The sequence below is a fragment of the Cyprinodon variegatus genome, unplaced genomic scaffold, assembly GCF_000732505.1.
Source record: "Cyprinodon variegatus isolate N-32 unplaced genomic scaffold, C_variegatus-1.0 Scaffold391, whole genome shotgun sequence".
Taxonomy (NCBI): Eukaryota; Metazoa; Chordata; class Actinopteri; order Cyprinodontiformes; family Cyprinodontidae; genus Cyprinodon; species Cyprinodon variegatus.
The window spans coordinates 766,789-774,551 of NW_015150844.1; positions in this window are offsets into that span (position 1 = coordinate 766,789).

Below are 7,763 nucleotides of genomic sequence, written 5' to 3' on the forward strand. Positions count from 1 at the left end.
TAATAGGTCCATTTCTCTCTTCTTTTTTTCCTCTCTTTTTTTTCTGTTTCTCTCCCATCTTTGTCTTCTTCTGTGTGAATTTAAAAAAAGATAGTGATAAGTGTGGATCAGGACAAGGATGCTCAACACCTGTCCGTATCTGCCTGCATGCGCCTCTTTGCCCATGGTTGCTGTGATTCTAAATTATCTGCTTTCCAAGTCCTTTTAGCAGGTTTGTTGAGTTTCTATAATGGCATGAGTGTGTCTCTATTGGACGACCTGACATACAGACTACAACTTCTTCAGTGGGGCTGTATGATTTCATTATTTATTTATTTTTTAAACCCATTGAATATAAATGTATTTAAAACATTTATTTATTCCAAAAAAGTTAAGGACTTTTTTTTAACTAGTTTTTTTTTTTTTTTTTACTTTTTTGTAATGACTATGACCCGATAGACTAAGAATATTCACCAGCAAACTGTATTAATATTGTAAAGTGGCCAAGTATGTATAAATGTGCAGCAAATACAAAAATTACTCCAAACACAACAAAAAATTTGCAAAACCAACACTTTGATAAGCATAAACTAACACAAGAGATAAAAAATGCTGAAGCCAAAGCAAACAAAGAGCAGCAAAGTGCAAACCCACTGGAATTTTTTATTTTTTTAAATGCTACACACATATAAATTATGCTAACACACGCTTAAAATGAAAAATGCTTGCAAGGACACAAAAGCTGCTAGTTAAGAAAAGTTGCAAACTAGTTCTAGACTAGAGGTCCAGATAACCAGGGACAATCACCAATTAATGAAGGACCAAACTAGTGCTTTAAGTTGCCCAGATTGATATGGAATACAGTGCTATCCATTCTTAATTTTACTCTTCAGGATATCGAGAGATAAAGCCACATCCCCAACACACCCCTCCTCCACCCGGCCTTTCCATATTTTACAGCTTGTAGAAAATTTGTTGATCAGACTGTTTAAAAACATTATATTTATGTGGCTATAGGCGCTTTGGATTTGTGAGGAGAAGTGGAAGAAAAAAACAATCACAGCTATTATGTTAACTTCACTCCAAATGGACTCAAATGACCTGGATCAGAGTTTGATGATAAGAGCCCCACTTTGAACAGTCGTTCATAAAAAAAATGGAGGTCTGGCTGCAAGTTAGCATTTGTGGATCAGAGACTAGATCAGGGGCAGTTCTAGTCAGTTAGGGGCCCTAGGCAAAAATACCATACATTGCCCTACATCCAGAAGTGAACAATATTACAGTATTTGTTTTTTTGTTAATGTTTTTTGTTTCATCCTCAAAAAATTATTTGAGCACAGCTACAATAAATAAAATAAAAAGATTTTGCACCTACAATGACACATATATTTCAAAACAAGATTAACAAAAACTACTGATTTTATGTGGGAAAAAAATAGGAAAAAAAACAAAGCACTATTAGGACAATGCAACATTGTGGAGTCTGTTACAGAACTAGGATCCTATAAAGTGCTCTTAGAATAAATTCTTATCAGCACAGGATAGGATGCATTTGGATGATGGAGTATTAGTGTCATGATTTAATTTAAGGTCTGACCCAAAAATGCAGAAGACCAAACAGAGAGACCAGGGAAAAGTTTAACAGGTTTATTAAGAATACGAGAGGAGTCCAGTGCTGCACAGAACACTGCTCAACCGGGACTGAAAGGTGAGAGAGAGGAAGACACTGAGGTTAGTTCAGGCTCAGTGGGAAATTTGAATCTTTGGTTTTGAATTGGAGGAAAAGGTTGCAGACTCACTTCTTGTCTTGTTTGGTGATGGGCAGACTGGGTTACTCAGACTGTGGTTGTTCCTTGGTGAATAGAGAAGCTTACTGCCACTCAGATTTCCTGCAGTACTTGAACGGGCTGTGGTGCAGATGAAACCTTTGCTCGGAGTGAAGCTCAAACGACCTCTTGGGGAAAGTGGATCCAAACTTCCTGTTTGGAGTGAACGGAGAAGCTGACTGCCACTCAGAATTCCTGCGGTACTTGAACGGGCTGTGGTGCAGATGAAACCTTTGCTCGGTGTGAAGCTCAAACGACCTCTTGGGGAAAGTGGATCCAAACTTCCTGTTTGGAACCCCAGCTCAGTTAGTCAAAAAAAAAAAGTCAAAAGTCAAAAAGCCTTTATTGTCATTATATTCTGTGACAGTGCAAAACAGGTGTAAAGTGACCGACAGTGCAGGTCGGAGTTGAGGGGGGGCAATGGCTTGGGGAATAATGCAAACCAGGTGAAAAGTGTCCGTCAGTGCAGGTCGGAGTTGAGGGCGGCAATGGCTCGGGGGAAGAAACTGTTCTTGAGTCTGTTTGTCCTGATCCTCATTTGCCTGTAGCGCCTTCCAGAGGGCAACAGGTCAAACAGGGTGGAGAGAAGCTCAGTTGAACCTTCCAGAGAGAGAAGGTCTGAACAAATCCAGTTTGCAGGATGACTTCCTGTCGAGAGGCAAAGACAAAAACAAAGTTAAGACTTAGATTGACAAAAACTCAGTTTGACTCAGCAAAACTCAGCTTGGCTAGAGTATCCAAAACTGGCAAAGAAAAACTCAGATTAGACTCTGCTAAATTAAGCGTGGCTAGAGTGCCACCAGAGTGTATTGGCAAACACTCTGGCGACGAGGTAGTGGCAGTCAGCAGCTTAAGACCATTCCATAGGTAATGAGGCAATGGGCTGCAGGTGTGCAGGGAGACCCAATGAGGACGGGGCACCACCTGGTGGAGGAGGAAAGGAAACACAAAAACAGACCACACAAACTGGATTCCTGACAATTAGGGCCAGGCTAGAGATTTTTTTTATTTTTTACTTTGAGAATAAAGTCATAACATTACGAGAAAAAAAGTTGTAACATTAGAAAAAATAAAGTCGTAATATTACAAGAATGAAGTCATCATACAACAACCCATTTCAGAAAGAAAGCTTTGAGCTCCAACCACCATGTGAAGGCCGACCAGCTCCACCAAACAACAACCTGAGTCCAGTTTGACATCCTGCCCAATTTGATGCCGGTGCTAAAAGATTTCCTTATTTTTGAAACCCATGCTAAAGTATAACTTCACATGATGCTCGACATTCCTCATTTTAGGGAAGAAAGGGCATCCTGTAGGAGTTGTCATAAAATACTACTTTATTCTCGTAATTTTAGGACTTTATTCTCTTACTATTACGACGTTAATCATGTAATTTTATAACAATTCTCCTTGTGTCTTTTATCCCGTAAATTACGAATTTATTCTCGTAATTTTACAACTTTATTTTCGTAATGTTACGACTTTATTCTCGTAATTTTACAACTTCATTTTCGTAATGTTATGACTTTGTTCTCGTAATTTTACAACTTTATTTTCGTAATGTTACGACTTTATTCTCGTAATTTTACGACTTTATTTTCGTAATGTTACAACTTTATTCTCGGAATTTTACGACTTTATTCTCGTAATGTTACGACTTGATTCTCGTAATTTTACGACTTTATTTTCTTAATGTTACGACTTTATTCTCGTAATTTTCCGACTTTATTTTCGTAATGTTATGACTTTATTCTCGTAATTTTACGCCTTTATTCTCGTAATGTTAAGACTATTCTTGCTATTTTATTACTTTATTCTCATAATGTTAAAAATTATTCTCGTAAATTTATGACTATTCTCGTTCCAACTTTATTCTCATAATTTTACGACTTTATCTTCGTAATGTTACGACTTTATTCTCGTAATTTTACAACTTTGTTTTCGTAATGTTGCAACTTTATTCTCGTAATTTTACGACTTTATTCTCGTAATGTTACGACTTGATTCTCGTAATTTTATTACTTTATTCTCGAAATAGAAGAAGAAAAAAAAATAGCTAAGCTGGCCCTAATACTCCATGGTAAATTTGCACAGGATAAACAAAGCTTAAGATTTTCCTAAAGGTTATGGACATATCTCAGAGAAGATGTTAATGCTCTGTCTATTGATTTTTACCAGACTGGGAAATGCATGCTGTGATCCACCATTTGCATCATATATTGCTCCAACTCTCCAATCTTTTCCTTGTGAAGGTTGAATGCGGGATTGTTTTCCATGTTGTTGCTGCTTATCTGTTAGTGGATTTAATTCATTCAAAATAGAGATATTTTTGTTTTTTGTGTCTGAAATAGTAAAATAATTCAAAAAGACTATTTTTGTGTTTCTTGTCTGAACACTCTGAGAGGTTGACAGGAGCTTGCACAAGGTGAAGATGCCGCCTGACATTTGAGAGATAGTAGAAACAACCAAAACAGGTAAAAAATCATGTTTAAACTACACATTTGTATACATTTGTATAGCACAATTCAGTTCAAAGAAGATTCAAATCAATATTATCCTACTTGCAATATTCATGATAATGTCCGTGGCTCTAGCCTCATGAGTGTTGATGATTGCCTCCCGGTTATGGTATGGAGCACCTATATGAGAAAGTAGTTTGCAGCTTTTTCTAACGCTCAGTTTATTACTTGCATTTCTCTTTTGCATATTTTCTGTAATTTTTGTGATTAGCAGTTTACAACAGGAGGTATTAAATGATCTTTTTTTTTATTGTTAAGCTGCATTTTTACCAATGGAGGCAAATTCTTGCCTCCATTTATATTTCTGAGCTGTTCTAGGAAAAAAAAAAAATCTGGTGTTTTTGCATGAGATTTTGCTGGATGTGAAAATAAAAAGCTAGGCTGACAGCTTCCCTGGAGTCCTCAGACATTTGTCACTCAGCGGCACTTGAGTGATGTCTCTTGGGGTTATTATGATACAGTCCTCCATCCAATGCATGCCCACCTGTGCTCCCATTGACCCAAAATAACACAGCATGGTGTAAATGGGTTCAGAAATAGCCTGAAGCTGAGCAAGGACTGACATTGATACCCTGAGAGAATGAGGGGTCTTAGATGGGAATTTGCTTCTTATACAGACTTTTGTGATAAAGTAGGTCTGATGACAGAAAGGTTTTCCTTGTCAACACTCATTAGGTTGAGTGGGGCTTACTCGATCAGTCTGCTCATATTTGAGGTGAGTTTTGAACTGCAGAGGAATACATTAAGTAAAAAGCACCAACCTAAGACGCCTGACAGAAAAAAATACCCTTGATCATCCTGATACTGCTTAAGGTTCTGTGGAAAAATTTTGAAGTTTTATTTTTGACCAGGAAACATGCAACAAGCCTCTAAACCCCTCAGACTCAGTTTAGAGTCTGGATATGCCAAAAACTTCACTTAAACAATATTCAGAAGCTGACCCTGACTGTTTTTTCTGTTGTTGAGAATCTGTCTAACATTTTCTTCTACACCAGTGCTTCTCATTTCCAACCCTCAGATCCTACTGTCCATATTATGGGTGTTTCCAGCTGCCATAAACCTGCCCTATGATTTACAGGCCTCAGTGGAACTCAAAGGCATCGAAAAGGTTAAAAAAAATAAATAAGGGTTCACATTAGACGCAGGCATACACTGTACCATTTTCTCAATCGTTGCATGCAGCTACAGCTCACACTATATGAGGAAACCGCAGGGTTTAAAAGTTCCCATCTCATGATGTATGTTCTCACACTGTGCGATCTGAAGCTCTGATGCGATCTACCTGCTCACACTGTGCGTCTAAAAACCATGTTGGACTCAGCTCCGCAGTGAGATGGAGCTACTCGGACTCATCTATCTGGAAGCCAAAAGAGTAGAAGAGAAAAAAGACGAAATTGTCGATGCCTCCTGTTAAATATGAAGCTCACTAGAGTGAAACGCGCTGCCTTGGCAATGTGTGCAAATTTCTGAAAGCCCTAAAAAGGCAACGACGTATTCGGACAAAGACATGGCTGAGCAAACGTGGCTACAACGGCCTGTCAATTTTAAAGAAAGAACTCTATTTCAATCGCAGCCCTACCATTCTTTTGTGTTTTCATCTGAGAGGAGGAAGAAGAAGAAGGAGAAGAAGAATCCTTGTTTGCCCACTGAGTTATTTGCCCATGACCACCTTACGAAAGTCGGCCCGATCGAAAAATTCTGGCACGACCGGAGAACCGTCCCAAAAAGAGCAAAAAAGTCGTACAATGTACGCCCGGCTTTACTGGGGAACATACCATTCTGTTCAATAATTTGTGTCGTTCTCCTTTGTCCAGAATGTCATAAAAACATATTTGGACAGTTTCACACAACTTTTTCTAATTGATCCTGCTGTGAACTTATCAGGATGTACCCTGCCTCTTTACTGTAGCTCACTGGAGATAGGCGAAGAAGCAGATATGGAAAAAGGATGGATTTATGTCATCAGAACCTGATTGAAAACTTAGCGAACCAAGTCTTAAAAAGTAGATAATGTATAAAATTTGAAATATATTGCAGAAAACTAAATGGAATAAAAACACCCTTAATTTTTGCACATTTGAATTGAGAAAGCTTCCTGGAGAGGTGGCGAAACGTCTTCAAATCTTGGAAACCAAGTCCAGTGGATTTTTTTTAACTTTTACAGAATGACTATGACCTGGATGACTGAGAATCTTCATCAGCTTATTTTTGCACCATGTCAATTTGACCTCCAGCTTAGTGAAATGAAAAATAAAATGAACCAACAAAAGCATTCAGCTTTCCTATAATTCAGACTTTATATTCCCTGATAACAGGCTCAAAAACAGGTATGGTGTCCTGCCAAGGACCATTTCAGCTTCCATCATAAATGAAGAAAGGATTTGAATCTATTCTAGGATACTACAGTTAGGTATCAGGAACAGTAGGCTTTTTCAAAGTCATAATAACTACGTATATATATTAAAGTAATCTGTTTTGAACCCATTTGTCTTGCTGTTTCCAAATATGCATCCTTACCCCTATATAGAGCACAATATAGGGCAGGGTTCACTCATTAAATGATCCTTGCCTTGTAGCTTTAAATTCAGCTGATTCAAGTAGAATGCCATGCCAATGATGAAAGCTACATAATCCATGTTCTCAATATCATTCAGAGATTTTGTTTTCTTTTGGCTCTCATCCCAAGAAAGTTTGATTTTTTTTTCTCGAATAGACCAAAAGCATTCCCAACACTCTGCCCTTACTTAGCCACAACATTGTTGTGCAGCAATAGGTCATCTGCATCAACTTCAACTTGTCTGAGGAAGTGTCTGAGCAGGCGATGTCGCAGAGAAGATGAAAGTTAATCTTTCTCGTTGTTGTGCCCTTCACATCAGCATACTGATCTGAGGGAATGGTATACAGGACTGGTTGGTGTATTATACAATGATAAGAGATTATTTCAGAATGATCCTCTTTCATTGTTGCCACTTTTCCTTATCTCTCCCTAACATGGCCAGGGCTCCATCTGTAGTGATTGAAATAACTTTTCTCACATCGATTCCCCTTTCTGTTTACATCTTCTTTATCGCTGGATACATATCTTCCCCTCTTGTTTTGCTCTCCAGAGATGCTTCATTTAACAGACCTTTAAGGCTGTTAAGAGTTGAAACGTAAGCATTTTATGGGGATGTCCAAACTTCAAGTGGACCTAATAATTTCCCAAAAAGAACTAGAAAAGCACAAAGTAGTTTACATAGACGGTCTCTAAATGAGCAGATGTATCCCAGAATGCTTTGCAAGAATTCTCCTCATGAAACTTCATGGGATTTTATTCTGGGGGGGGAAACAAACATTTTGCAGGCACGATGCGAGGACCTGGAGTCATGTGACCAACAGGGAGCGAAAAGTAGTTGTCATCTGTCTGAACGGTCACTTAACTGAGTTCACTATAAATTCC